The 27,640-nt window shown below is 38.6% G+C and overlaps 1 long non-coding RNA gene, 1 other non-coding gene and 2 pseudogenes across 3 annotated transcripts; 2 read left to right on the top strand and 2 right to left on the bottom strand.

The window, feature by feature from the left end:
* The window catches only part of LOC143645099 (tripartite motif-containing protein 43-like), a 601,918-nt pseudogene that overhangs the window by 89,523 nt on the left and 484,755 nt on the right, over positions 1-27,640 (bottom strand).
* Positions 4,753-5,709, bottom strand: LOC143643405 (caveolin-2 pseudogene; annotated as a pseudogene).
* Positions 13,975-14,103, top strand: LOC143645411 (small nucleolar RNA SNORA23). The gene has a single exon (XR_013157120.1). It is a non-coding gene; the product is annotated as a small nucleolar RNA SNORA23 (small nucleolar RNA).
* On the top strand, positions 18,334-25,769 carry LOC143643404 (uncharacterized). 2 transcript variants are annotated; one of them, XR_013156260.1, is made up of 5 exons: positions 18,334-18,430; positions 21,016-21,200; positions 23,989-24,089; positions 25,131-25,303; positions 25,565-25,769. It is a non-coding gene; the product is annotated as an uncharacterized LOC143643404 (long non-coding RNA). The 2 variants fall into 2 exon arrangements; XR_013156259.1 differs by having other exon boundaries at positions 25,131-25,769.

Raw genomic sequence — 27,640 nt, 5'->3', positions numbered from 1 at the left:
GTGACCCTGTTTGCAGAAATGAAAAAGTAAACCCTCAAATTCATATGGAACTGCAAGAAGTCCCAAATAATCAAAACAATATTGAAATAAAATAATAAAGTTGGAAGACTCAACCTTCCCAACTTCAAAACTTAGTACAAGGCTACAATAATAAAAAATGTGGAAGATGCAGGTGTGGTTCAATGGTAGAATTCGCGCCTGCCATGCAGGAGACCTGGGTTCAATTCCTGGCCCTGCATTTCCCAAAAAACAAACAAGGAAAAAACAAACAAACAACAAAAATTCAATAAATGATGCTGCAACAACAGGATACTCACAGGGAAAAGAAGGAAATGTGACCCCCACCATATAACATACAAAAAAACAAAACTGGGTGGCACTGAACTAAGAAAAGATAAATGAACCAATAATAATAATAATAATTCAGAGGGCAGATAAATGCACACATCTAAGGTCAATTGATTTTGATGAGGGTGCCAAGACCATTCAAAGGTGTCTAGACTTCTATCTCTTCAGCAAATCACGCTAGGACAAGTGGATAATCACATTCAAAAAATGAAATTGTATGCCTACCTCATGTCATATATGATAATTAACTCAAAATGGACCAATGGCAAACATATAAGAGCTAAAATCATAAAACCCTTACTAGGAGAAAATATTGTTCATGACTTTGGATTTGTCAATGGATTCTACGTTTTGACACTAAAAGCTGCAGCAATGAAAGAAAAATAGATAAATAGGACTTTGTTGAAAGTGAAATCTTTTCTACAAAGAACATTATTAAAAAGATAAAAGACAACATACAGAACAGGAGAACATATTGCAAATCACATATCAAATAAGCATTTTGTAACTAGAATATTAGAAAATACCACTGACGACCTAAAATGTCAGACATCCAATTAAAAGTGGGTAGGGGAATTTAATAAACATTTCCCCAAAGAAAATTTTCAAATGGCTACCAGGCACCTGCAGAGATGTTCATCATCGTTAGTCACCAGGGAAGAGGAAACACAAACTACAATGAGATCATCTCACACCCACTCGGATGGTGATAACAACAATAAACAAAAACTGCGGGTGACAACATTGAAAACAGGAAAATGTACACATTGCAGGTGGGAATGTAAAATGGTTCAGCTGTGGAAAACGGTTTGGTGGTTCCTCAAAAAGTTAAACACACTTAAGTATGTACCCAAAAGGGTTGAAAACTGGTACCTAATCAGGTATATGTACGCACATGTACACGTAGCACTCTTCACCTCAGTCAAAAGGTGACAACAGCCCACATGTCCATCAAGAGATGAATGGATAAAGAAATATTGTTACATCTATAAAATGGAATATTACTCAGCTCTAGAAAAGAATGAAGAACCTGTACATGGAACAAGTGAATGAAGCCAGACACAAACAGTCACATATTGTATATATTTTTTATAGGAAATAGCCAGGATATGCAAATCAATAGAGACAGTAAGAGCAGTTATTGCCAAAGGATTAAGAGAGAAGGGGGATCTTTTACTTAATGGGTATGGAATGTTCTGGACTGATGGAAAAGTTTTGAAACTAGAGTGAGGTGATGGTTGAATAAAAGGGTGAAGGCACTAATTGCCATGAATTTTAAGCTTTAAAATAGTTAATTAAATGTTATGTGAATTTCACCATGATAAAAAGAATGACATGTATGGCACTTGAGAAGTAAAAAGTTAACTTAAAATAAAACAGCTAAGTATAAAATCTAAAATTATGTAACATTTATCAAGTTCTGATCAAAATGACACAAATGGGCTTATGCCCCCTTCTTCCCAACATTCTTTTCTAGAATTATAAGCATATTTCTACAAAGGATGTCTTTTTACTAGAAAAGTAAATATTATTCCCTTAACAATATGTAAAGAGAAATTCGTTTTGTAGATAATTGTCTTTAAACAATGCGTCTCCTCTTTAACGTACTTATGGTGCTGTATTCTTATTTGTAAACGGATTAGGTTTATTTTATTTATTGTCAGCGTATTTATGTTTTATTTAATTTAGCGAGTTTGTACAGGATTTGTGCTAACTTTTAAACATTTGAGTGATTTTACTTTGCATTTAATAGTATAATATGAATTTCCCCTTTAAAAATTAATGTGTAAATTAAAATGACCGAATCACTTAAGGTAGTACATAAAGACCTCTGCCTAGGATAGGGTGGGATCCTTGCAGATGAAACCCAATATCCATGGGATCAGGGGGGAAAGACCAGGGCAGAGGGTTGCCTTTGGAGGCTTCTAACCTTGAAGGTGGGGGTGCCCCCGGCCCCCAGCCGCTCCTCGGGTTCAGGCCGCCCTTAGCGACCTTCCTTTCCGAGCCCGGGTGGGCGGTGAGGCTCTGCCCTGGTTCCCGCGTCCACGCGGGTCAGTGGGGCCCGGGCTCCTGCCTCCTTCCTCCGACCTGGTGGCTGTGCCGAGCCGGAAAAGCAAAGGGGGTGCTCTCGGGAGTGGCGGCGCTTCCTGGTCCCGGTCCCTGGAAACTTGGGGAGCGGCGCATGCTGTCCCCCTAGGTTCTGTTCACCCAGGCGCCCACCGGAATCAGAAGCGGGAAGGAAGACGTTCGTATTCCTGGATTTAGAATGCGCTGTGCTCAAGGAACCCAGGAAGCGTCCTGTGTCCAGAAGCGCCTGGCGGTGCTAAAGGCCCTTAGCGGTGTCTTAACATGCCGGGCGGGAGAGGAGGGCAGCTCTTGCTTCCTCCCAGGGCCGTCATCTCCCTTCACGTCCCCTCCTGGAACTAAGGGAGGGAGGTCTGAGAGGAACATCAGGAGGGGCAGGGGCTCCCTTACCCGGCTCCTGGCTCCTGACCCCTGGCGCCCAGGCTCTGAGGGCTCCGTGAGCCCCTCTCTGGAGTCTGTTCCTGCTTCTTGGGGAGGACCCAGATGCGCCCCTTTACTCAGGGTGTTCAGGGGAACTAACTCAGAGGCCCCGCCCCGTGCGGGAGCGCGGGAGGCAGTGCGGGATGCGAGTGGGTGGTCCCAGCGCGACTTTTCTGCCCTTTTGGGACCCTGGACACAGGCCCACAGCAGGTTGATCTATGACACACAATATTTAGTGAAAATCGGAGAAAGGCAAGAGTTGCAAGGTATTTTCCTTGTAAATTATTTTTATATAGCTTAGGTCTACTTATATACCCAAATAAGAATAGCTACATTATAGACTTTTTAGAATTGTGTCTGTCCTTGCCAGTATGACAAATCCTTGGATATATGTTTAATCATTTAGATCACCACTTCCGGGGGAATTCCATTCACATAAATCCTCGGAATTTTAGAACTGAGAAGGTGCCAATTGAACTGGATCCACACCATAAAGTTAAGGTAAAACCTCTCTTCCTGAGTCATCAGAAATGATGAATTCTCACAGCTCTAAAAATCCCATTACAGATGTCAAAAAACAGAGGTTTCGTCTTATTTTCTGGAATATGTACATGAAGTCTTAATGCCGTATAGAGATTCAAATTTATAAACACTATTATCTTGCTGACACTTTACAGCAGGAAAAACTAAGTTAAACTTAGTTTAGTGTTTTTTTTAACATAATGTGTCTAGTTTTTGTATGAATTCCTATACACGTTTTTAAAGTTGAATTTTCATATCAGTTGTTTCCACAATTGTTGTACAAACCACTCAGTAGTTTCAGTTCAAATTTTATCATTGTACTGAGATCTGAAGTATCCCGAGTTACTATATCTATTTATCATAAGACTTAGCTTAGTTTTAAATGACCTGCATGATGCCAATAATTAGATTCTGACAGATTTATATTCCAGTAGGAGAAGAAGAAATCTTTGAGCTTTGAACATTTTACTTAATATTGTTTAATAAAGCTGATAGTTCCTTCTTGTATATGAATATTATATAATTGAAAAATCAGAGAATGCCTTTAGTGCATACTGTTTAATCATTTGAAATTCTGTACCAGCTGTGTCCTTGCTCAAGAACAAGAAATAAATGATCCATGTACTCTGAGGTAAAATGTGTCTAAATTAGCAATATCAGGAAATAATTGCTACTTTCGTCTACTATGTTCCTGTTTATAAAGATGTTTAGGAATATTTAAAATTTTTCCCATCATTAATATTGCATTAGGTACATAAATATTTATAGTTATAGCACTACGTAAATTATCATGTTAATATATGGATTATAAAAATTCATCAATGTAAAATAAGAGGACTGTACTGCCGTAAAATTATGGTACTTAAGGTAGAAATAATTTCAAGTAATTAGTAGGGTAAGAATTGCCGGTTCATAGCAAGAGATACTGTGTAATATAACTATTGCACTCTCAAACCAAAGGAAAAATGCAAGATTTTACTTTGAGATTTTGTATGACTAGTTAAATATCTTTTTTAAAGCAGGGAAGGGAGGTTAGAAAGTCTACTATAGACACTGAAGGAATCTCCTTGACCCCCTAACCACCACCACCCCCACATTAGAAGAACCAACATGTATGTGTATACATGAAATCCGAACTGGCTTGGTACGCAATTTGATTCTTAAAAATAAAGTTAATGGCAAATGTCAATACAAACTCATTCTGAAACTAATCAACACTGTTCAGAAATAGGGAAACCATATGCATCCTTGCTAAAACTTAAAAGGTTTTTAAATGACTTGATGTGTTTATTTACACTTTAAAACAAATCACCAATAGCTATTTGAAAAGATTATGCAAACAAACCACCAATAGCTATTTGAAAAAGTTATGCATGATTTATTAAAATAGATATTTGATTAATCAAATAATTTTGACTCGTTATCATATTCAAACAGTCTTAGAAAAAACATTTTAAATACAAGGTGTAACGATAAGAGACAGATAGATTTTTAACTAACACAACAGTTTCTATGTACCCTAATGAGTGGCAGATCATGAAGGAATAAACATGAGAGCCTTTTCCAAGGATGCTGCAATGGCCTAAGGCAGTTTTGAAATTTCTCTTTTGCATCTACCTTGAAGAGGATATGAGTTTTATAATGTAATCATTCATTACCCTTGGTCCCCAGTAGTATCCCAGTTCAATCATCCTTTATATTATATTCTGACAATTTTGGAAATAATTTATTCCTCGTTCAATGAAGATTTGTCACCGATGAGGATTATGAAAGGAACATTAATTCACGTTCTGACAGTAAATTTGGGGTTGAGGTGATCAATCATGGCTCAGTCACAGGCTGACAGAAGAGAAGATGCGTCCTATGCTTGGACACATGGGACAAGGGCACCAAGTGTCTCACTCTTCCATGCTGTCTGCACTGCCGACAAGACCGTTAAGCATGTCTTTACAGACTGCATTAGAATCCACACGTGCAGACAGCTGAGGGTGGCAGAGAATTCCCACACCGAAGCCAAGGGAATCCTCAGGAACACCACGGAGAACTTGTAGATCACATAGTTGCTGATTTTAAAGAGGGCATGGCTGCAGATCCACATTTGTCTAAGGAGTGCGTAGACACGGGCTCGGCGATCACATCCTCGAAACCCAGCTTGTGATGCGAGTTCGGCCAGTGAAGATCCCGGGCCATGCTCAAGTCCGCGAACTTCTCGGGACCGCCGTAGTACAAGCCGCTGTGGCGACTACAGGCATCGTAGTCCATGAATACCTGGTCGCGTGCCTTGGTCGCCAGCCCCATCTCCACGCGGGCTGCGCGGCATGGCTCCAGGACAGTCGTGGCTTCCGCTTCTTTGGGCCCCGCCCCGCCTAGACCGTCCTTCCAGTGCCGAGGCCACTTCCGCAGGTGATCCAGCCCCTGGGTTAAGGTCCCCGCCTGAGCCCCGCCGGGTAGGTTAGGGACGCAGGGCCTTGGCCAAGCAGGCCAGGTGGCTTCTTTCCTGCCTCCTGCTCCACCCATTGCTGACAGGGTCCGCAAAACGTAGAGTATCTCTTGTTCGTTTCTTTCTATTTTCCTGGTTTCTGGTCTCTCCATCTTCATCCCAAGCACAAGGAATGTATTAGCCTTTTAAATGAGACAGGTAGAATGAAGGACACCAAGAACATAACAAGAAACGGTATATTACTTATTTAGACACAGCAGGATTGTAATTTGGGATTAGGTGTAATAGAGGGCACAATTTTCTTCGGAAATAACATTGAACACATTTTCATATAGGAATTCCTTTGGTAATAAAAAGAATACAACTGTGCGGGTTAAGGGTAGGGAGGACGTTAAAGTAGGTTTCTTTGAACTACAACTGGAAAGAGACAGGAGAAGGAGTTTTACTCTTCCAGAAGCTAGTGATCTGCATTATTTGGGGAGTGCAATGACATTTTATACTAAATTAAGACATTGGTACTAAGTCAATAGATATTTTTATTTCAGTGTCTAGGACCCAATTAGAATTAAATTGTAGGAATTCCTCAGTACTGGCCTCCTTAACATAAAATTAGGGATAGAATTTCATAGAAAACCTCTGGATATTTAACATTTTAAACATTTTCTTCTAAATTGAGCACCGTGGGAGGGGCTTACCTCATTGCTCATTTTGAGTTGAAGAGAATTTTGGCACATGGTGTCATGTGATTGCAAGACAGGACGAATCAGCAGCAATGACAGCTTATAATCATCATTTCAGATCTACACTTCCTTCTTTTCCACGATGGAGACTCCCCTGCATAGAGGGAGTCAGCTCTCCATTCCTCTCTGACTTACAAATGTATTAGATGACTGGAGAACCCTGGAGAGAGAATGGTGGCATGAAGATGTGTAAGGTTAGTGTATTTATTTTCCTATGATATTCCCTGCAAGGTAGCTTGGGTCTGGAAGTTTCCTTAAGAGAAGATCATGGCACATTGAAAGCCTACTTTATATGACTCTCTTTCCTTCTAAGTTTCAGTTACCTTTCCCTCCGTTTGTCCTTTGAGTCTAGGGGAAGTGACAGGCCCGCAGGTGGTAACCCTGCTTTCTGCACTATTCTGTAGTGTGTATATACAATATTGACCCTTGTACATGAACATGGACCACAATGAAGGGAAGAGGCTCTGATGATAAGAACCCAGGGTGAGGTTCTCAGAGTCAAGACTGAAGATGAGTATTTCTGTCCACCCTCATCATTTTATTACGCTCTGTCATGGAAAACATTCAAACTGAGAAAAAAAAGACTGATTAGGCAATCCCATGTGTGAGGTGGAGAAATTACCTGAATATTTGAAATGGAGTGGGTGGGAAACTTCTGGATTTTGAGCTTATAGAGAATGAAGTCAAGGAAAGGTATTTGTTGCCAGACTTTCTCTGTGCTAAGATAATCCTTTAAAACTTAGCACATTTGCTGCTGCTTTGAAATTTTTTGCTTACTTATTTCCTTAAAGGAAAGTATCGCATCTGATTCCTCTTTTTGTGGTCTTCGTGTCATACAGTAGGTGTTCAAGGACCACGTGGAGGAGAGAAATTAACCCCAGTATGTGGCGAGAACATCACATGGAAGGAAAGGGGCTTCAGTGGCTCTAGGTAAGCCAATAAATCCAGGAAATTGGGCACTTATACAGCCATGAACATGGTGTTGATTATTGATTCCTCCTTGTAAAGGGACTGTAAAGGAATTATTTTATGCTTTTAAGCTTCAGATTGCTCATATATATCCAGGACACTAGCACACATCTTGCAGGGTTCTGTGAGGAAAACGGGAAATGTGTGCAGGGACGTAGCACAGTGCTTGGCACATCATAGCCCCTGTGGCATATTCTTCTGTTCCTTTCTCAGTCATTTTACATTAACACAAAATTCCTTTCTCAGTTGTTTTAATTTCACAGAAAAAGGGAAATGGCTGTGGATTTTGCAAGAGTAGACAATAAAATTGGCAAAATGAAAGAGAAGATAATTGAATGTCATTGAAGGAAGGATATCAGGGCACATTCAGAGGCAAAGTAGGTTTTTTTCACTAATTTTTTTAAGTACGGAGAGGAAATTGTTCAATATCTCTCCATATGAACAAATAAAACAGATGAGTAAATAAAATTTCCGAGAAGTAATACCTTTTGGCCTTCATCAGAGAACTGTTTTGTCATAATATTAAATTCTTAAATTTCAATATTTCAAAAACTTAACAGGGGTGGTTTTCTACTACTATCAAAAATACAGAGGGTCAGCCACAGTGGCTCAGTGACAGAGTTCTCGCCTGCCATGCCAGAGACACGGGTTCACTTCCCGGTGCCTGCCCATGTAAAAAAAAAAAAAAAATGACAGAGACAGTTCTCTAAATCAGAATCAATACTCTTTCAGTCACACATCAATTGGTCAATTTAACATTTTGTGAACACCTATAATACTAGATTCTATGCAGTGGTCTCGATTTGTAAAGAGCACTTGAATCCAGATGAAGGAGGGAATCAGGTGCCAGGTTATCTGATGCAGATTTATAGTTAAATGAGAAATATTTAGATGTAGTTATCAGAAGCACTAGAATTGAAACAATGTCTTCCAAGTTAAAAAGAAAAGCAGTGAGGGCTGAGATAAGGTTCGAAATTTTAATCGATTAGTTTAGAGGGGGTTCATTACCCACAAAGGGTGTTTCAGCTTGACCCATATACAACTTGACTTCCTCCTCAGAGTTTGATGAAGACTTTGTGACCCCAAACATGCAAACTCTAAAGGGTCATATGTTCTTCTATTTGCTTCATAATTTAAGACTATGGTAGGAAAGGGGGTTGTTTCATTAAGGCAGTTGCAGTTGCAGGACTAGAATTTGGAACTCCTATCTCCAGTGCCCCAGATGCTGTGTGCCTAAAGCAGAGTGTAGGGGTCAGGGAATGACAAGGGATCGGAAGTGGCTGAAATGAAGCTACACCCTCATTCTTTCCTCGCCTCAGTTCTGTCCTGATTCACACAGTCATCAAACTTTATAATTGAGGAAATCAATTTAAGCATTTGTTACTGGGCTCTGGACATCCAGTGGAAATGTCAGCCAAAAATAAAGGAAAAACACTCCCTTTTGTTAACTAATTCTTCTTGGTTTAAGCTAGAGGAGTGCTCCTTGATGCTGCTCAAGGCTCCCGATTCAGTAACTTTCACCTGGGGATCCCTGTGATTCCCTCCACATGCCACAGCCCCTGTGAGGAGGGCTTGGAGAGTGTTAGCAGCCACCCTGGGAGCTGGTCAATCCCAGGTGCAGCCAGGTGGGAATGGAAATGTGCACACATACGCGGTACTTTCTGAATACCTAATATATAAATAAATAAAAGTATAAGAAGAGAAAGGCAAATGGATAACTCAAGTTTAGGGATATAGGAACCAAGGAAAGAAATAAAACAGTGAATAGGCCTTGATTCAGACAGAGCCATCCAGTAGAAACAATAGAAACATGAGGGGGATACATATGTCATTTAAAATTTCCTAGTGGCCATATTAAGAACAGGAAAAATAAACAGGTGAAATAAATTTTAATATATAATATTTAACCCAATGTGTGCAAAATGCTATCCATTCAATAGGAAATTATTATTAAATATAACTAATGCGATATTTTACTTTCATTTTTCATGCTAAGTGTTAGAAACCAGTGTGTTTTACTCTTATAGTACATCTCAATTTGAACTAGCCACATTTCAAATGCTCAGCGTTCATTAGTGAATAGAAACTACCCTATTGCCAAAGCAGGATTAATCAATTATTTAAGTTATTATAATTTTTTTCAATAATCCTGAACTCTGAAGAAAAGTGACAGAGAAGAAGAGGATAACAGTGACAAGTGGGGAAAGAAGGAAGGGCAGGAAGTAAAGGACTGGCAAACTGAAGCCCCCACCCGGCTCCCATCACCAGGTTTTGCTCCTTTAGCCCCTAGGTCCTCCTCTCACCCCCATGGGTGGTTTCCAGGCTCCCCTGAGCAGAGGTGGCCCTGGGATAGGCAGGGCCGTCCTGGTGAGTGCCACGCTCCCACGAGTATCTGAGCCAATCTGTTTTTGAACAAATTCATCTATAACAAAACATTTATAAACTTTGCTCTTATTCTATAAAATAGTTTAATAGGTGGTAAACTCTTACTGCATAAATGAATATACATTTAAAAGCCAAATCAAGATCTTTATGTAGATGCTGTATTCAAACTTCACTCTGAGTTAGAATTTCCACATTCCAACCTTAATAAGGTCTCACCAAGCAGTGCTTTCCTCTCATGTAATTCCTATTGGCATCAAACACCAGAGGAAGTGCATGTGGAACTCTCCTCCTGTGGATGAGTTTTCTAGCTTTGCACATTCAGCAACTCCTGTCCTGTTTTGTGGATTTCCTTGAAGAATTCACATTTTATCTCTAACTCCCATGCAGAGAAAATCATTCCTCTAGCTCAAACCCAGGCCCTGGGTTTATAATCTTTTAACGGGCTTCGGAAGCAGATCTTCAGAAATGTTCTCAAGGATTAATTCTCTTTAGAAGATAATTCCTTAATGATGTACAATTATTTTCTCCAATTACAGGTGCATTTTGTAGAGCCAAGTCATGGTTTCTGAATTTTAGAGGCTAAAAGCAGGTTTTCCCTATTGAGGTGCTGATTCTGTCATTGTTGCTCCATCAAAATGTGGATGTCACTTCCACACTAGTCTGTTATGACATAAACTGTTTGGAAAAATGCAGTGTATGTTCTGAAGTGGATTTACTGAAGATTATTGAAGGGGCAAATACCCAGAGCCAGATGTTTAGAATTCCATCAGTGTAATGTAAATGGAACCACTATCTAAAATTATGAACATTTTTGTTAATCACATGGATTGGGATAAAAAATAGATACATATTTAACTCAACAACTCTTTACAGAATTACCTTCACTTAATAAAATAGTAAATGTTATTATAGAAGTTAGGATGTAGTTTAGCAAGACGCAAACAAGATGAACAGCCATTTTGTTGGTGGAGAATGCAAAGATGGAAATCATTTCAATGATTCAATCCCCAATATTAGAAGATATGGAGAATGTTGATGGGGCTCCCTCTGCATATGTATTTATATTTCAGAGGGACAGACACTTGCAATAGTACAATGACTAACCAAGAGTATTTGAGAACTCTCATATACATCTAAAAGCTTTGTTCAGACAATAGATTAGATTTTTTTCTAACGCTGGAATTTCTGGGTTACAATTATGCATATTTTTTAAGTTTTAAGGACTGAACACTCTGCCTGGAGTGAATGTATAGTCACTTCACAGTTCATCATCTCCACAGGGCTTTTCCTGCTCTGTCTCGTCTCCTTTTGCAAGGTGGGGTCTGGGCATGCTGGGGGCACGGTGATTGTCCCCTGTTATCGTTGCTGGTTTCTGCAGGGCAGCTGGTCTGGCCTGGTCTCTGGTGTTGCAGGGAGCATCAGGCCCCACCTGGCCTTTGCCATGTCACGGCAGTGCCCCGCTGCCTGCTAGCTGCTGACCCTCCAATGTTGCTGGCCATTGATGACCCTCCAATGTTGCTGGCCCCTCAGCCTGGGGTCTTTGTGCCCCTACAAAGAATGGAATGCCTCCTGTGTCAAGCTGGGTCCTCTGTACCACACATTGTCTTAGGGACCCATGAGGGCTGGGTCTTCTGTCTGCCTTCCTCCCTCTGCCTCTTCTGTGCTCTTTCCCACCTTCTGATAGGGTTCCTGAGGGACTTCTCTTGGTTTGAAGCATCCCCCATGCCATGTCCACAACCACCCCTTCCACGCCCCATGCCCATCTGGATGGTATCACCTCACCACCCCCAATTTCAAACCAAGAGGGGAAAACAGGAGCATGTGTGCTGATGTGTTCAATACACTTTTCTTCCCCCTCCCTTCACACCATCCAGGGCCCAAAGAATTGTTTTCTTCCTCTTCCACTTTGCTGGGGATTCCCTCTTTACCTTTCTCCTCTTTAGGGACCCACAGCTTCCCCACTGAGGGTGTTTACTTTAGACTATGAATAAACATTCTGCATTTGAGTGGATAGGCCTGAGATTTTATACTGCAACCATAAAGCTTATCTGGAAATTGGATGAAAATAATTCGAAATCCAAATAAATGCCCACTATTTCTTATTCAATTTCCATTTTTACCATTATGTTCTAAATTTCTAAGAACTCTGTCTTGTTCTCTGGTTGTACTCTTCTCAAGATATGTTTGGTTTTTCTTTTAGTTAATGCATGCAACATCTGCTCAGATGTTATTGAGGGTATTAATTCACATATTTTAAATGCCTTCATATTTCCTCTTTTCCTCTGGGAGCCCTTTATCCTAATGGCCCTTCGTGATCCACCTTTATTCATGATGAGGTTGTTCTCTGATGTCCACACTTTGGATGGAGGCTGAGTCACATTGGGTGCTGCTGCCTTCTCTCCCAGTATTTTTGCAAATATTGGGCTTCCTCCACTTGCACCCTCTCTCCCCATTACAACCTTAGTACAGCAGGACGCAGTCACCCATGCACCCTGGTGATGTGTAAGTGGAGATGGGACAGCAGGCGCATTTTCCTGCAGGGAATAACCCAGCCCATAGGCTCTCCCTAAAGATAAGAGGAGAGATTTCAGGGGTTCAAGAAGCACAGCATCTGAGGGACCTAGAGTTGCCATGCTGGCTGTTCTATGAGGCCCAGGAGGGGGGCGGGTTACTCATTCCCAGCCTCCCACCTTTGGCCTCTGCTGACCAGGAGGTTTTCTTCATACTGCAGAATTGAGGATGCTTCACATGCTTCCAGTAGGACTGGAAGCTGGCATTTTTGGGGACACTGTACTGTTCCCATTGAGGCTTTACCCCCATTTCTGCACCAGCTTCGGCAAGTCCCCCAGCTGCCTTAGTGAGTGGGAAAAGAAAGCAGTCCACTCCACTGCACAGCTCACAAACTAAAATCCTGCTGCTTGTGCCTTTAGCCCCAACTCGGAGGCCTCTGCTTAGAGTTGGTGTTTGCTTTGTTCTGTTGGGGACACATTTCCACCTTCTTCCAGGAGGGCTCATCCATTTGCAAATGCTTGATATCTCTCAATGGAAATAAAACGTTTCTTCCAATTCCTCAAAAATTTAGCACTGTTGATGGCACCCTTCCAGGTTTTTGTTTGTTTATTTGTTTTTGTGCTACAACAGATTTCTTTCTTTGATAATTTCACTGGTAGCCAAATGCCCACCTTTGGGGGGGTGTTAAGTCTGGGAGGAGCATCAGAAAATATGTTCAGTCTGACCAGAAATGTAAAAAAGAAAAATCTAAGCAATTGGATCCCAGCTGTAAACTATTTTATTGCAAAGATCAAGATGCATTTTTGCCTTGATCCTGGGTCTATAGTGCAGTGGTCACCTTCATATTTTCAGTTGCCAATTGGTGGGAGCTTTTGAAGAGATTTCAACAAAGGAATGGATGTGGTGTCAACAGAGAGTGAATTGGGGTGGGAATTGTTAAATAGGGTGAAGCAATTGAGATTAGAATATGGTTTCTGAAAAAGCAGATAAAAATTCCATGGTTTTTTTGGTTCATTTATTTTAAAACTAACAAAGACATGGTTTAGATAAGTCAATGCCAGGCATAATACTCTAAAGGTTAAATGTGGCAAGTGGATTAAGCAGATTTGAAAAGATGTTTAATGGAATCATTGTCATAAGGGTGTGTTATCCATTCTTCAAAGAATCTAATCATATACACCTTTCTAAAGGTTTGTTAGCACAAATCATTTTGAGGAAATGGGAGTGGTCTACAGGACTACTATAAAACCTCACTCAAGGAGCCAAATTCATTTTCCAGAAGCCCTGTGTTCAGTGTTGCCTGGGCCGTGGAAAGCCTTGTTAGCAGTATACCCACAGGTGAGTACTCGGTTTACACATAGTCAATTTCTGCTGTTTTATCTTAAAAATTAGGAGCTTTATTCAGTCTGTCAGTTTAGTATGCTCCCAAATAATTTAACATAAGTGATTTTAAATTGGAGATTTGAATTTTGAAGTGTTTGGGAAATGGATAGTGCCATAGAAAAATTATACTTTGACTGTAAGGAAGGGTGACTATGGGAGAGATCTATCCATAAGACATAGTATGCAAATCAAAACCCAATGCTGGTCATGCAGCCAAAGTGTAACTGGGATTATAGTGCTAGTCTAGTGCTGTCTCTGGACACATCCACCACTGGGAAGCTTCCAAACTCCCTTAAACAGAGCTTTGGGACTAGGAATGTAACATGGAGGGATTTAATATAAGATTATAGTAAATTACTGCATATTAAAAAAAAAAAAACAGGGATGTGCGACAGTGGCTCAGTGGCAGAATTTCCACAGGCCATGCCATAAGTAGACCTGGGCCTGCCGATGCAAAAAAACAAACAAACGCAAAAGAAAAACAGTACTGTAGCCAAATACATTTATTTTAGAGCATGGATATTGTTCATTGCTGACAATCATTTTGACTTGAGGGATACATCATTTTATAGAGTATGGAGACTCGAGATATTGAGTTTGATTTTATTCGTGATCATTGTGGCAGTGTTTTCTTTATATCTTTAATTTCTTGAATGCAGCAGGGTTGATATAGGAGAGAAATTAAATGTATTTGAAATTTTCAGAATGAAGGTAGTAGGTAAAATGTGAAAAACAATGCAAAATTTAGTTTAAATTTAACCTAGTTTTTGTATTGAAGATAAGTTACAATGTGTGCAAAGGATGCTGTCATGAAATAAGAAAAGCCACTGAAACAAGTCAATTTGTTCATGTGTGACTCGAGTGTAAGAGGTGTTCAGAGGTGTTCAGAGAACAACAACAAAATGTTAGGTTGTTCTCTCCTTTCTGTTTTCATAGAATTTCACCCATGTCTCCACGATGGGCAATTTCTTTTTTTCTCTTTTACTTGTTTTATGTTGACCATTGTTCTAGTTTGCTAGCTGCCGGAATGCAACACACCAGAGATGGACTGGCTTTTAATAAAAGGAGATTTATTTTGTTGGTTCTTCAGAGGAAAAGCAGCTAACTTTCCACTGAGGCTCTTTTCTTACATGGAAGGCACAGGATGGTCTCTGCTGGTCTTCTCTCCAGGCCCCTGGGTTCCAACAACTTTCCCCGGGGTGACTTCTTTCTGCATCTCCAAAGGCCTGGGCTGAGCTGCAAGTGCTGAGATGAGGAATGTGGAGCTGCTTAGCAGTGCTACGTTGCAATCTCTCATTTAAGCACCAGCCAATTAAGTCAAACATCACTCATTACAGCAGACACGCCTCCTAGCTGACTGCAGATGTAATTGGCAACAGATGAGGTTCACGTACCAAGGTTCATGTACCATTGGTTTATGTCCACAGCAACAAGACTAGGTATGCTCACCTGGCCAAGTTGACAACTGAATCTAACTAACACAACCATCAAAGCCTAAGCCACTGAGTACTGGAGTGTTGCCTTATTCACCAATATGTCATCATAATAAACTACTGTCAGTAAAGTATATATTAGCATAACTTGGTTGATTTAACCTTATTTTTGAACACTAAAGTTTACATTTCATTTTACCTTTCAGTAAATTCTGTGTTTGAGGTCCAGAGAAATCACTTAGTCATTTATTTTATATATGATTTTATACAAATAGTTTTTTTCACACTATGCCAAGTTTCCTTTTGATAAGATGTTGGTATGGATAGAAAATGAATTAATAGTATTCCTAATAGGATTAAAATATATAGCTCAGATAAAAGGGATTAATCCAGTGTCTAGAAGTAGTAAGCAATAAATGCTAACTTCTATTCTCATTAAAATTATTAATGATTAATGTTAACAATATGGAAATTATATATTAATGATGACTTCTTGGCTAATTCCTTACTCATTCTACAAAGGGTTAATATAAGCTTTGCACAAGTTCCTCAAATTATTTCCTCATTCGAGGCATGTTGCAAGGAAATGGATGTAAATCCCTCATCAATCAGCAGTCTACCAAGTCCATTCTCACAAACTTTTATTTCTAAATATTTATCTGCAGGCAATATTGCCTCATTGCTATGTATTTTTCAAAGAGGTGTATCTTAAGGCTGCATTTACAAGTACTCAATAGAGCAATTGTCTACTTCATGGCCTACTTTGGACAGAGTAATACATTTTTAGTCTTGGAAATAGGCAGCTGTTCCCATTCAAGATTTAATAGACAAGTAGGGAAGAGAAAAACCACATAATTTAAACAAACATTTAGCCACAAACTATGTTAACATTAAATATATGTTTCTTTATTTTAATAAATAAGTTTATATATTACTTTATGGTGGATGAAAGTGAACAAATTATTCATAAAAAAGTCTAATGGTTTTCACATCTGCTGATGATATTTGCCTTAATATAATATTGTGGTGATTGGAGAGACTTTCTGTTCTTTTTTTTTCACATTTTTTCTTGTGAATTATAACACATACAAAAAAAACAATAAATTTCAAAGCACATTTTAACAAGTAGTGATAGAACACTTTTCAAACTTTGGTATGGGTTACAGTTCCACAACTTCATGTTTTCCCTTCTACCTGATCCAAGATTCTGGAGACTAAAAGAAATATCAGTATACTGATTCAACAGTCATGCTCACACCTTCTCTAACTCCTTCTTTGATAATTCTTCTTCCCCTTTGATTCTAGCTCTTACATTTGTTGATCGCTAGTTTCAAGATTAGTTAATTTAATGCTTCAATGAATTTGTTAAAAATCCAAGTTCTTCCATTTTTTTGGTCATCTTTAGGATGTTGGCTCTTTTGTTAGGCACGTTCTGGTCACATGATGTCAGCTCTAGGCCTCACAGACAATGTCTGTAGGAAGGTAAAGCAATTGTCTTTCTTCTTCCTGCCTGCCCTGGCCAAAAGCAAATAAACCTTGAACAGAATCTTAATTGTCTTTCTTTCATCTCTCATTAGACAAAATAGGGTCAAGTGGCTAGTAAAGTCAAGTATTGACAAGGGGATATTATTGTAGTTTTAGGTGACATATAACATAATTTCTGTGTCTGGGAATTGGACCTGCACTACAAATTCCCAGTCCATTCAGAAGAGAGAACATAACCAAACCTGGAATTGTAGTAGGGAGCTGAAACCAGGTTTGAAGGTCCATGGTTGACAAATCAAAATGCTGGCTTGAGGGTCAGGAAAAATCCATTTGTTTTTCAGCATCCTTTTCTGTCATATGCAATACATAGCCCATGCTTATAGAATACATTCTTGTATGTGTAAAAACAGAAAGTAAAGATTTCTCATGTCCCAGAGTTCTGTTGAGGGTTTTGAACATGCCCATCTTTAAAGATCCAGTACAAAATAATTTTCTCTTTTTTATTTATTTTTCTCTTCTCAGAAACATGGATTCCAAAATCTTCCAGAATGACTTCACCTGCTCCATCTGCAAGAATTATTTTGTAGACCCAGTCACGATAGGCTGTGGGCACAGCTTTTGTAGGCCATGTCTCTGTCTCTGCTGGGAGGAAGCCAAAAATCATTCCTGCCCAGAGTGCAGGGAAAGATCACATCACATGCACTTTAAAACCAACATTGTTTTGAAGACACGGGTATTCCTTGGGAGACGAAGAAGACCCAACCACTTACCTACCACAGAGGTGTGTGGGATGCACATGAAAACTAAGAACTTCTTCTGTGAAGTGACCAGGGATGTGCTGTGTGTGCTCTGCTGTAATTCTGTGGGGCACGTGGCTCACAAACACTGTTTCATCGACTGGACCACTGAGCAATACCGGGTAAGCAATGGCTGGGAAAGAAGTTTGAACCTGGGGTGCCACCATCTGCTGGATTGCTGAAGCAAGAGAGGATTCGTGTGCACTCATGGAACATACATAACAGGTATTCACAGAACACTGTGTGCCAGCAGGTGGGGATAAATTTGTGAATTAAAAAACACCCTCTCACTACAGAGCTATCATTCTTACAACTCAAACTTTTGTAGCTTTGTGTTGGTCACAAAGATGATGGTTGAAATTGTGATAATTCATTAAAATACCGAGGATCCATTAATGTCATTTATAATTATTGGCACCATAACCATGATTACCAAAAAACATAATCTAAGGAGATCTGTTTGGAAACTCTATCCAATAGCTAGAACAACAGTATAGTAGAAGGAAATAAGAACTGATATCAGGGCACCTAAAATCTGAGATCAGTTTTGTTTTTGAAAATTGATTAGGTGGTGTAAAATTTGAGGTGCACTTTCCTCAGTTTTATTATTTAAAAGAACTTTTCTAATTTTAGGATTTTTATTTTATGGTTATAAAAGTATTCCATATTTGACAATAAGTCTTAACTAAGAAAATGCACTGGCTCTTGTGTCCCCTTGAGTGCTGTTGTCTCACATTCTCTGCCCCTCTCTGTCAGTTAGGATCTGAACCTTCAATAGCAGCTTCTCCATAGCTCACATTCACTGTTCTTCTGCAGGAGAAGGCACTGAAGCGAATGAGGTCTGTATGGAAAAAGACATGAGAAAACCAGAGAAATCTAAGCAGAGAAACCAGCATAATCCAAACATGGGAGGTAAGCAATATCTGTTTTCCTCAGTACCAGCTTATTCTGTGGGAGCTAAGTTCTAGAAACTAGATGAACTACGAGCCTCTTGGGGCTTCACACAACTCATATTATTTAATTCATTGGTGATATTAGTTATGAGAGAGGCAGTGCTAGAAATGTAACAAAGGTTACTTTAACACGGAACTTAAACGCTTGCCTGAGGAATTTGAAATCTATCATTTATTGATTCGCTAATATGAATTAAACACCAGAAATAGGAAAGGTAACTTAAAGTACATCTAAATCTCAAAGAAGTAAAGTTTTTGATGGACTCGTATGAACAAACAACATTAAAGATATTCATAACCTCTAAGAAAAGACTCTAAATAGGAGAATTTGAATGCCAAAGAGCTCTAAGAATTGTGTTGATTATTTAAGAATTATATGCTTGAAGATATAACTTTTAACATTCATCATCAACATAATGGATATCTACTGTGTGTGGGTAACTGTTGTAGGCCACAAAAATACAGAAACAGACAAAAAAAGAAAGACATTTCTGCACTCAAGGAGCCTATCAGTTTGACAGGTAGACAGGAAATCAACAAGGAAAAATCGTTAAATTTATAGCAAGATAAATTGTGATAAGGGATTTGGAGAAAATACAGCTGGAAAAGGAAATAGGTAATGAAGCCTTAACATTTAACTTTAAGTGTGGTGGTGAGAAAATACTTTTATTGAAGACAACATTTGGGCAGATACCTGAAAGAGGTTAGAAACTGTTCAGATGGCTATCTGAGGAAATCACTTTTTACACAGTGAAAACTAAACTCAGCACACCTCCGACTAAAATTATTTCCCCACTCCAAATTTCCCTTCACCTATGTAAAGACTCTCATTTGAAGAAGAAGTGACAGCAGACAAATTTGAAGTCAGCATGAAAAGTTTAGTGTGACTTAGTAATTATAATCTGATAGAGCATGCTATGTGGATGACACTGTGTGTGCAATAAAACACACATAAGGATGGATTCTCGCTTATTTGGGAAAATGAAATTTAATTAGACTGTGGTATATGAAGGGAAGGGACCAAGTGGGGCATAGGTTAAGCTAGAGTTATAAGTAGGTGTCATATACTGAAAGGTCATCTTATATATGCTAAGAAGTAAAGTATATTCTGAGTATGAATGAAAGCCTCTGAAGGATAATAATCAAAGAAGGAATATGATCAATTTTCATTCGGAAAGTTCGTTCAGATGTACTATATAGAGAGTTGAAGGGAAGAGTTTAAAATGGGAGCCAGGAAAGCAAGTAGGATGCAGTTGCAGGAATCTTAAAGAAGAGCACGGAAATGAACTGATCCCAGATAATGAGAAGCTAATGGATACAGGGAATATTTATTATAATAGAGGAATGTCAGAAAACAGTAACTGGTTGGAAATGGAATGTTTCAACGGTAAAAGCAAGCATGAGACACAGGTTCACTGCTAATCACGAAGTTAGAAATGGTAGAGGCAAAGCTGGTTTGGGCTTATGGTCAAAATAATTATACTTTGAGACATGTTGCATTTTAAGTTCCTGTGAGATATCTAGGAATTATATTTCATTGAATTGAAGGAGTGAAGTTGGAGCTAATGCAAAATATTTGACCTAGACATGGAAATTTACAGTTGTCAGCATTTACTCTATTCATCTTGAAGTAGGTAACACACAATGAAAGTTTTCAGAAATGAAAGAGTAGTTTTTCACCTGAAAACTTTACTCTCTTAACTCCTAAAGCTCTCACTGTGTGAAACAAAAACTTGAGTAATTTCTTTGGTTCAGACTGGGAAAGAAAAACTGGTAGAAATGAGTTGCTAGAGGGAAACCAGAGACAGGGCTGTGTGTGGAGCCAAGGCTAGCAGGTTTAATAGGTGGAAGGATCAGGTTTAGTAATATGGAAATAAAAATAACATGGATTCAACAAAGCAGGTTCCTGGTGAGACGAGATTGGTTGCAGTAACTTTTTTGGAATGGAAGAGAAATTTCAGTGAGCTGATGAAGTTTGAAATTTTGACAAAGGAATTCAGTGAATATATATATATGTGTTCAAGAAATCTGCTGAGGGTGAAAGTAACAGAACAAAAGACATAAATACACTGTTTCAATGGTGGCATATTTTCATTTCAAAACAGAGAGAATAAATAGAACAAGTTTTAAAGTTTTCAGAAACGAAAAGAAAGACAATGCAAAAAGTGACTGAAGTTAAAAGAGAGGGAAATGATACTGGAAGGTCGTTGTCTGTTGAGCAAGGGTTCTAAGGACCTCATGGGTGTCTGATAAGATGTGAAATAAGTAGTCTGGGACAGAAAGAGGCAAGCTGCACCCCTGGAGACAAGTTTTGGTTACCATGCAATCTGTGGACTAGGAGAAAGAAATTTCAGAAAGGCCTTATCCTTTAATGAAATATCTACTATTATTTCCTGAGTGTGGAGAGTCAGTCTATAGGGTAGATGTTTGAAGATATTTCTGGCTGCAGTGATTGTGGCAAATTGGAAAAGACAAAAAGCACATAATAATACATTGATAAACTCAGCCTGAACACATGAAAAACCTAATCTACTGTCACTTCAGGATGCTGTGAATTTTCGGAGGAAAATGATCCGTGCTGAATACTCAAAAGAGTATGGAAAAGAAAGAATTTTTTTCAACTGCTCAAGGAAAGTAAAGACTGCATGGACTTAAAGGGGGAGCTCCTAAGAGGAACGTATGTGGAGGAGAAGGAAATATGCCATAAACCAGACATGAAACGTCTCCAGGTAAGGACTGAGGAAGGGGAGTCAAGGCGCTGCATGGAAATGTCATGTTCTTTGCCTTCCTCCGTTTTCTTTGACTGATGCTCTCTGATTGTGTGATAAAGGTATTGCCTGTCACTCTTGTTCAAAATTCACTCTTGCCATATCCAAGAAGAACTTTGTGAAAAAGTGGAAGTAACCATCCCAGAGAAAAATTCCTAAAAATCTCCCACAATATATTCAGTCCTTGAACCACAACTGGGAAGCCAATTGAAAGATATATGTCTGGACTTGGCAATATGTGTAACTTGGGAATCTACACTTTATTTCCTCCTTCTGTTTCCATGTCTTTGATAACAATTGCTGTCATCTTTGAACTCACCCTTGAGAATAAGAAATTAAGAGAGAGAACTCATTATGAATTTTGTGGTAAATACTAATAAAACTTTAACTTTTCTCATTCTCTCTCTCTCTCTCTTTTTTTTTCTTATATATTACCATAGGTGTTCTTTTGGATTGGCTGGAATGGTCCTGGTTGGGGGTTGGCAGGTTATGATAGGTAGCAAGGTCTGACTGAAGCTTGCGTGAAAGCACCCTCCAAAGTAGACTCTTGGCTCTATTTCCACTCTCTCAGCCACTGATACTTTGTTAGAATTCTTTTCCCCCTTTTGGTCAGGATTAAATTGTTGATCCCATGGTGCCAGGGCTGGATTCATCCTTGGGAGTCATCTCCCATGTCTCCAGGGAGACTTTCACCCCTGCATGTCATTTCCCATGTAGGGGGGAGGGCAATGAGTTAACTTGCAGTGTTGGGCTCAGAGAGACTGAGGCCACATTAAACAACAAAAGAGGTCCTCCAGAAGTAACTCTTAGGCATGCGTATAAGTAGTTTAAGCTTCTCTGCTACCTACATAACACTTACAAGAGTAAGCCACAGGATTGAGGGCATGGCCTATTGATTTGGGTGTCCTTAAAGTTTGACACAGTATCAGAGAATTCCCTGATGGTAAGGTTTAATATTAATAATTCCATGTTCTTTCTCCCATCTCTCAATGGACGTTGCCAATATTTTTTGATTATCTGCTTAATAAACTCCAGGATGTATGCAGGCATTATAATAATTTATATAGGATTAAAGGACCTCTTTGTTATTCCAGGCTCCCTGTGTTTCAGCTGTTCAAATGAGCTAAACAGATAGGTTTGGTTAGATTATGCACTACACAAAATTTCAGTTCCAGACCAAATAAACCTTTCTTCCTTTGGTCTCAGAAGTATGTGTGGGTCTAAATATAGACACTATGTTCCTTAACCCTGTGTTCTGAATTATTTTAACCCTACCTGATCGGCTTCACTCTTATCTCTAAATATCAGGTGATATATATATATATATATATATATATATATATAACCCAGAACATTATCCGGAAATAATAATCACCACTACGGACTTACTGTGTCTGCTCTAAAGTTTACAATCTAAGCCCCTGTTTTCTTATAAGCATTTTCTAAAGGTGACTATACTATTGTTCTTTTGTTACTGGCTTATTTTGCCTCAGCAAATGTGTCAAATGTTCATTCTAGGTAGATCATTTTAAAATCTGTTCTCATAGCTTTTGCCATTTATCTGGAAATTTTAGTCTATTTAAATTGATTATGATTACTGAAATAATTTGATATATTTCTACCATCTTGTTCTTTCATTTTGTCCACTTTTTCTGTTTCCTTTTTTCCCCATTGGTTTTCATGATTTGTTCCTTATTTGTTTTTGTTTCTTTACTAGTTTAAACACTGTGCTCCTATTCTTTGAATGACCAACCTAGAAATTTTAATTTCAAGTCGAAACTCAAATTTTTACCCTCCTTTAAGACATGTACGAAAAGGCCTTATATCCAAATTTCCCATCCTGACTTCCCATGCTATTGTTTCTCATTCTCTCTTTACAGAATTTTGGGAAGATGTTGAAAAGGTAAGTTTGCCACTAAAGTTCAGTTGTAAAAACTGTGACAGTGATAGGTTGTTGGTGCTAAAGTGGGAACATAATTTATTATGATAATATAATCTCCCTCCAAACGTATTTATCCTTTATTTTCTCAGAAGTCAGAGTTTTTGCTGTTTAGCCAAAGGTATATTAGGAAGGGAATTTTATTTTTGAGGGTCTATACAGAGGTTGTTTGAAGATAACTACCATTCCTGTTTTAAATTTTCATAAGTGAGAATATGGTTCAAATCAAGCAGGGATTTATTTGGGAGAGGCAGAGGATTTATTTGTGCAAGCAGGGTGAGAAGAGGGAAAATGGAGGATCATCAAGAGCTTTGGGATTCCATATATAGCAGATGGCCGATTCCATCCTCACATAGAGGTCCTGTGCGGTGCACTTAGGGACGCTGCATCCCAGGCAGCAGGCTCCCTGCCTCCCATCTTGAACCCTGGTCTTTCACTCCTAGGTCGGCTTGTGGATTGAGACACTGAGCATTTCAGGGGTGAATGGTGTGGACTGAGAACCAGAGGGCCCCTTTTGAATGACATCCACTACTTCAGCTGTTTTGCAGAGTGCTGTAATTGGAAAGGAGGAACTAGATATAGTCATGGTTGAGAAGGGATTGAAGTGTTAGGAGGTGGGATTGGTTTTAATTTGTTTTTAATGAAATGAATAGACATTTGATGCATTCTCCAGTGTGTGGAGTTATATTCATACCCTTGAACCTAACTGAGGATTTTGAAGAATCATCTACAGTAAAAAACTGATGTAATCATTGTGATGACAACTTTGGGACCCACAAAGAGTAAGTGCCTCCTTTTCTCCTTTTTCAGCAGGAGAGAGTCAGTGGAGCTACACATGCCTCAGCCCAGGAACCCAGAGCTCTGTTCATGGCCCATCACTGGATTGATAGACAGCCTCAGCCATTACCAAGGTAACAGGCAATAATTTGTGGGACAGCCATAATTTCTCCTCCATTCATATTCCCCCATGGGCAGTCTTTACCAATTGATCAATCTATAGTTTCCTCTCAAGGACCTTTGATAAACAAATATTCCCTTATAAGACAACAAATATACATATGAAAAAATTATATATGTGAGATTATAATGAGCTATATAGACAGAAAAGTATAGAAAAACTATCTCTATAAACTGTATGTCTGTATCTGCATGCTAATATATTGTTAAATCTTCAGATGAAATGTAAATTTTCATCTATATTCAGTACAATTCAAATTTTATTTAGTGTTTTTATTTTTGGGTTGTTTGATACCTAAAATGTTTGAATATTTGCTTTTCATCCTTTTGTTAAACTTCACCTAACCCAAAAATTCTTTGAATGATGATTAACCTAATTTTTTTTTAATTTGTCATTTTAAAACACTTTTATTTGCACATCATACATTCAGAACTATGTAAAAGCATGAAAAAATTGTTTATAAAACAATTACTGGATTTATCCCTTTTCTTATTCAAAAGAGGTTCTGGCATATAGAGAATTCTCATTAAGAAATTATGTCTTAAAATGTATATATATATTTTTCTTTCAGTTTTTTTTCTTTGAAGATTGTATAGAAATCCTAAAATCTGAGGAAATTGGTCACTTTCAGAACTAAGAATTACTGTAATCATTATTACTGCCATACTTATTATTATTTTACATTAAGTGAGGAGAGAGGCTGGCTAATTTCATTACTGACTGTCATTATTAATATTCACCAATTTGAAATGTACCAGAAATAGTCACAGAGACCTTGGCATTATCCCTTTTCCTTATATATTCCAAGAAAATGCATGGATGCCTCCCATTTGTCTGTTTAAGGGTTTGACCAAGCACTTGTAGATTTCTAAAGCTGTTCTGCTATCATGAGCTCATATTTCCAGTTATAGCATAGTACCCCAGATACTATGGAAAACCCCTGTCCAGCAGGATTTTATAATACAATTTTAAAACTGTTTTCTTCTTTCTGCAGTGCATATTTCCTTAGATCGTGAGAAAATCATCTGTCACATACCTGTGTTTGAAGATCTGAGATGTTTCCTCTTTAGTCCTGATCATCTTCATGTGGCCAATAATCCAACAAGCTCTAAGTACTTTCTTGCATGGGGAGCCGAGTGCATTACTTCCAGCAGACATTACTAGGAGGTTTGTGTGGGGACCTGTTCAAATGGGGGGATTGAATTTTGTGATAATTCTTGATCAGTGAGGAATGATGTGCTGGTTAACACTGAGGGAATGTTTCTCCTGTTTTGTATCAAAGAGAATGAACAGTGCAGTCTTTTTACTTCCTTTAGGCCACGTTGGGGTGTTCCTGGATTATGATTGTGGTGCAGTGAGCTTTGTTAATGTGGACCACAGTTCCCTCATCTGTGGTCTCCTCTCATGCACCTTTTCTTACCCTCTCAGTCCTCTTCTTTGCTCTGGAGCCAACTGAGAGTGGACAGGTCAGAAACTGGCCACATGTATGGGGAGCACCAGTCCCTGAGGAAACTACTAGTGCCTTTTGATCGTCCTTAATGTCATCAACCTTCATGAACCTTGTTCACTGCTAACAGTGGTTATAAGGTTAGCTCTATGAATTTGCTTCAATTTCTCTAAATAAAAATAATCTCTCCCGGAGTTATGTGTGTGTTTTATCCCACGTCTTATCTTTTCAGTTGATTTCTATGGGAGCTGGAGTTAAACATATACCTTGGTATATGAATCCACTTAACGAGTTAATAATGCAAGAGCACAGAATTTTCTTTCACCAACAGACCTAGCATCCCCATTCTCCCTGTTCTCCATCTATAACAGCCATTTCTTCATGAAGTCTCAGTTTAAATTTTCTCATTAGGGAACTCTTCCTTAGGCTCCTGGAATAGATTAAGTTGTATGGACTCAGATCCACTTTTGGATTTATTTGCAAAGCTCAAAATGTAATAGTGGCTTTCTCTTTAATTCTGCAAATTACAGCAGGAGAAAGCTGATATCTGCCCTATGCAAAACTTAAGTCCAAGAAAGTAGCACAAGATTTAAGATATAATTGAGATTTAATAAATATTTAGTTAGCTATAATAATAAATGAACAAGATACTTAATAAAAACATCTCTGCCATTATTTTAAAGGTTACCAGCGCAATAGGAATAGTGTTTAGTATGAATTTTCAAATTCATTAACTCAGCAAAGAAACAAACCTGTTAAAACTGAAACAAAGCTTAAATTATTTGTGTTTCCTTTGCTTCCATCACAAAATAATCTTTCTTAAAATATATTCTTAAATTTAGGATTCTGTGATGCTGCCTTTATAAGAAGAATTAATATTAATTTTAATATTCAAGAACAAAAATAACTAGCATTCTTGAAAATTATACTTGGGGCAGCAAGTGGATAGCAACTAACATACATAGCCTATTCAGTCCTTACAAGTATAAGTGAAAGAAATTGCTTATTCCCATATTTCAGCTGAGGCTAATGAAGCAACACTCCATTTAGAAGACTAGTAAGTGGAGGCACTGAGGTTTATTTAGTCCCACAAGAACAACATATTCATGTAAAATGTATTTTATAAAAAGTTATCTATGTACAGAAAATTTCTACTATTAAAAATATATCCAGGGAGCAATGGGTGGTTCAGTGTTAGAAAGTTTGCCTTCCATGCGGGAGACCAGCGTTCGATTCCTAGACCTTGCAACCTGGATAATATATCCCAGACCTGGATAATATACATACAGACAGAAATGTAATGTGTATGCAATTGATCCTTTCCCTACCTTCATTCCAGAAGTGCTATCCAGGACTGGAGAAGCCAGGAGTTTGGCAACTCTCTTTCCCACCCAAAACCTTACGCTCATACAGTAGAATCTAAACAACAGTCCAGCAGGTCCCTTATATCCCTGCCAAAGCTTTCTCATTGTTGCTTTCATGTTTCAGAGAACAAGCCAAAATACTAGGCAATACCATCTATTATCTCCAGTGCAGGGCTATAGAACAAGGATGTCACTGCATGAGAAGTGAGCCACTCTCCCACTGCCAGCTGCTGTGTCATGGTTCAGAGGTTCTATCAAGGCCGAGTGGCAGAGAATAGAAATGGAGAGCCTTGTTCAAAGCCTGAAAGTACTGCTTTATTTGGAACAGATCATGGAAAGAACACAACTAAATGCATTGTTAAAAACAATAGAGATTCTGGTTGCCAGCAATTAAGAGGGAACTTGAATCAAGGGGCAAGTATAATGGCAAACCAATTAGAAGTTAATGGAGAGAATCAGGGAAAGATACAGCCAGGATCCCTCCTGAGAGCGCACTCATCCCTGGGATTCTTTTTTTTTTTTTTTTTTTTATTAATTAAAAAAAATTAACTAACACAACATTAGAAATCAATCCATTCTACATATGCAATCAGTAATTCTTAATATCATCACATAGGTGTATGGTCATCATTTCTCAGTACATATACATCGATTTAGAGAAAGAAATAGCATGACAACAGAAAAAGAAATAAA

This window comes from Tamandua tetradactyla, chromosome 8 (assembly GCF_023851605.1).
Source record: "Tamandua tetradactyla isolate mTamTet1 chromosome 8, mTamTet1.pri, whole genome shotgun sequence".
NCBI lineage: Eukaryota > Metazoa > Chordata > Mammalia > Pilosa > Myrmecophagidae > Tamandua > Tamandua tetradactyla.
The sequence above is the reverse complement of the archived record's forward strand: the minus strand, read 5'-3'. Positions and strand labels throughout refer to the sequence as shown.